Source organism: Apium graveolens, chromosome 8, assembly GCF_009905375.1.
Source record: "Apium graveolens cultivar Ventura chromosome 8, ASM990537v1, whole genome shotgun sequence".
Taxonomy (NCBI): domain Eukaryota; kingdom Viridiplantae; phylum Streptophyta; class Magnoliopsida; order Apiales; family Apiaceae; genus Apium; species Apium graveolens.
The window spans coordinates 41270673-41274549 of record NC_133654.1 but is presented as its reverse complement, the minus strand read 5'-3'; the positions used below and the strand labels follow the sequence as shown (position 1 = coordinate 41274549).

The 3877-nt window shown below is 38.4% G+C and overlaps 1 long non-coding RNA gene and 1 other non-coding gene across 2 annotated transcripts; one reads left to right on the top strand and one right to left on the bottom strand.

The window, feature by feature from the left end:
- Window positions 1-351: 351 nt before the first annotated feature.
- Window positions 352-2313, top strand: LOC141679055 (uncharacterized). The gene is made up of 2 exons (XR_012558012.1): window positions 352-891; window positions 1759-2313. It is a non-coding gene; the product is annotated as an uncharacterized LOC141679055 (long non-coding RNA).
- A 1252-nt stretch (window positions 2314-3565) lies between these two features.
- LOC141681199 (small nucleolar RNA R71) lies at window positions 3566-3672 on the bottom strand. The gene has a single exon (XR_012558640.1). It is a non-coding gene; the product is annotated as a small nucleolar RNA R71 (small nucleolar RNA).
- Window positions 3673-3877: the final 205 nt, after the last annotated feature.

Here is a 3877-nt window from a genome sequence, read left to right as displayed (position 1 = left end):
TTTGGAATATTTTAAGTTTATGAAGTTTGTAATAATGTTTAATATTCAGTTGTAAGTTTAAATAGTTGGGATTTGGGAGATTGTAATATAAGTGTGTGTGTGTGGCTTGTGTACATACTTTAACCTATTGCGATCCGTGGTAGTTGGTAAGTAGGGTCACTTCATATTATTATTATCTTTATCATTTTTATAAGCAGGTTATAAATAAGGTGTGTGTGTGTGGACCCCAAACTTCTGACCCGGGTTTGGAGGTCGCCACATTGGGAGAGTTTTATTCGAGAGGCTGCTGATACATGGAAGGGTAAATCCTTGAACGTGCTTCTCAACAAATTAGTTTTAGCTGCTCTCATATCTCATTTGTGGCTTGAGCGTAATAGACGTATTTTTAAGAGAAAGAATAAATCTGCTTCACAGATTATTCAAGATATTGGTGATGAAATTCGGAATAAAATTAAAAGTCTTTCTGTGGTAAGTCCTTGGTGGTTAAGGAAGAACTAGAGAAATGGGGATTATGTCCCCAGCTCCATTCAATCCAAACTTAAGCTATGAAGTTATCTGCTTTTTGTGTGTCCCTCTTTGAGTCTAATGCTTCGAGTTTGGAGTGTTGTGATGATTTTGCGCTGGCCTTGATTATTTGTTGGCACTCTTTTTTTCCTGTTAAGGTCTGCTTGGTTTAGATGCATGATGAGGAGTAGGTCTGGAGGTAGATTGAATCTGAAGTTTGGTAGTCTTTGTAGTGGGTTCCAGTGCCTTGATAATAGTAAGCAAGATAGAAGTTTTCTGTTTCTGGATTTTATGATGTGTCTTGGCTCGGGTATTCAGGAGGTTTTATTCTCTGTGAAGCACTGGTTTGAAGGGTTCAGGAAAATGTTTTGTTTGAATTTAATCTGGGTGGGTTCCCTATATCTCTTGGATGTGATTCCCTTTGGTTATTCAGTTGCTGCTTTCTCATGTTTGGGTCTGTGTTCTGGTGTGCGTATGTGTGGTGTGTGTGTGTGTTTGGTGGTGTATGTATGTTGGGTGGGGGGTTCTGCAGTTTGGGTAGAGTTGATAGGTGGGGGTGTTGTTCGAGGATTAGGTTTAGTGTTCTTTTTATGTTGTGGTCGGTTGGTTGCAGGTGGAAATGGGTATTTATGATGTTCTCGTGGTCCTTTGCTTTGAGTAGACCCAGTGATTTGTTGTTTGTGTTATGCACTGTGTGGGTTTTTATTTGTTGCTAGGTTTTTGTGGGTCTGAATTTGGAGTGAAGCTAGGTTCTCGGAGGGGGGGTTTGGAATCTATATGGGAGTCTGAGGTGTTTTAAGTTGCAAAAGGGGAGGGGTAGGTTTAGTTTGGGTTTTTATATTTTCTCTGGGTTTCTTTTTTTTGGTCTGGGAGTTTTATTATATTCTCGGTGGTTTAATTTTCTTGTCCTGAACTGGGGTTTTAAGGGCTGGAATCTTGGGATTCAGTCTGTGAGGGGGGGTTTTTTAATTGAGTGTAAGTCTGTTTTTGAGTCGAGTTTTGGAGTAGAGGAGGGCGTGTTTTGGCTGGGGGTTCTCCTCTTGTTGATACAGGTGTTTCTTCAGGTCATCTGTGAGGGGGAGGATTGTTGAGTGGAATTTATGACATTTTATAATGCTCTAATAAGCTTTAAATTGATGCGTTTGTACTCAAGTTGTTAAATGTTTTGACATGTTTTCTAGGGTTTTTGCATTTCAGGCATTATCTAGGTAATCAGGTGAATTAACATTATTTTGGTGCTAATTTTGTGTCAAGGTGTTGGAATAAAAGCTCGTGGAAAGCCGGCTCGAAGCAGCAAGGAATAGAAAAAAATCTAAAGTTTTTCCAGAAGTACGGCGCGCCCGTGTTGGTCAAGCGCGCGGCCGCGCCAAGATGTCAGAAAGGCAGCGCGCCCGTGCTGTGATAGCGCGCGGCCACGCCGTTGCGAAATCAGAGAATCCTGATTCTATTATAATTACAATTGGAGGACTTCTGGATGGAATGGGGCTGCTATATAAACAACTTAAGTCGTTTTTCATATGGAATCAAGTCCGAGACATATCAGAGCGCAAGGAGAAGACGACAAGAGACCTATAGCACAATTCAACAGAGGCGAAGATGATTTAGTTTATTCTTGTGAATCTTTGTTTTGAGTTGTAATCTTGGATGCTCGTTTCTTGTTTTGTTGAACCTATACTCTTGTGTTAACTTGGTTTTGTTTATTCGTCATAAAGACTACTTTTGTTATACCATGCTTTCATCGGAACCCATATTGATGATGAGTCTGATTATGGGTTAATCGTTATCGTGAGGTTCTAACGGATTTATTTATGGATTTCTTTAATTAATTTGTTTCGATGCCTTAGTGTGTGGTGATTGTATGATAACCTACTATTGGTTATGCATTCGTCTTATGAGCGTCGTGAACTTATAAGATAGTGTGTTAATCTTTAATGAAGCGATAATGAATTTAAGGATTTAAAACTTGCCATGCTAGCATAGGTTCATGTATTGTTATGAATGATTCGTAAGCAATTTTAACCATCTTACTTGCCCTATGTAATCAAGATAGATAACTTGTGCTTAAACCGTTATTTTGTCAAATTCTATAGACATATAGGGTCTCAATATAATTGGTGTCTATTCAACTTCTATCTCTTTTTTGGATGTCTGGTAGTATGGTACTCGTGCAATGAAAGTTGGCGTTTATCAGTTTCGTGTTATCTGATTAGTGTCATCACCATTACATGCTAAGGTTAAGAACATTAAGGCTATTGAATAAAGTATTTAATGAAGTTAGAATCCTATGTTTGTCATATATATTAATTTAATCATCTTTACTCTCTTAGTTATAATTATTAGTTTAATTCGTAGTTATAAACAACCTCAATTTGTTATCGTCTTAGCATTGAATAATAACCATATATTGTTGCTTAAGTGCATAAATTAATTAGTTAACCAAGCCAGTCTCTGTGGGAACGAACTAGGAAAGATTCTATATTACTTGTGAACGTGTATACTTGCGTGTATTATTAGCGTGTGTTTAGCGACTAACAAGTTTTTGGCACCGCTGTCGGGGACTCAGTGTTAATTTTTAGTTTATGTGCTTGTCATCAGTGGTCGTTAAAGTTCACTGACTCGGATTCTTTTTACTTTTACGATTTATTAATTTATTTTTCTTGTACTCATTAAAATGGGAGATCCAGCTACACGAACGAAAGTCTTGATGGATTTTTCTCAACCCAAGATCAATTACATTCAATCTAGCATTGTCAGGCCAACTATCACAGCTAATACCTTTGAGATCAAGCCTGGCATAATTTAACGGGTGCAGAATTTAATCCAGTTTGGGGGTTCTCCAACGGAAGATCCCAATATGCACATTAGGAATTTCATTGAAATCTGTGACACCTTCAAGTTCAACGGTGTTTCTGAAGATGCTGTGAAGCTGAGACTATTTCCATTCTCTCTTAGGGACAAGGCTAAGAGCTGGTTACACTCTCTACTAGCTGGTCCGATTTCTACTTAGGAAGATCTTGCTCAAAAGTTTCTCATTAAATTCTTCCCTATGGAAAATACAGCTGTAATCAGAAACGCTATTACTCAATTTGTGTAGCAAATGAAATAATCTCTATGTGAAGCTTGGGAGCACTACAAGGAGATGCTTAGGAAGTGTCCTCGTCATGGAATGCCTGATTGGATGATCATTAATTGCTTCTATAACGGTTTGGGAGCACAGTCAAGACCCATGCTCGATACAGAATCAGGTGGAGCATTATAGGCAAAGAGCTATGAGGAAGCTTATGATCTAGTTGAACTGATGGATGCTAATGAATATCAGTATCCAACTCAAAGATTGCCACAGGGATAGGTAGCAGGAGTTCTTGAAGTGGAT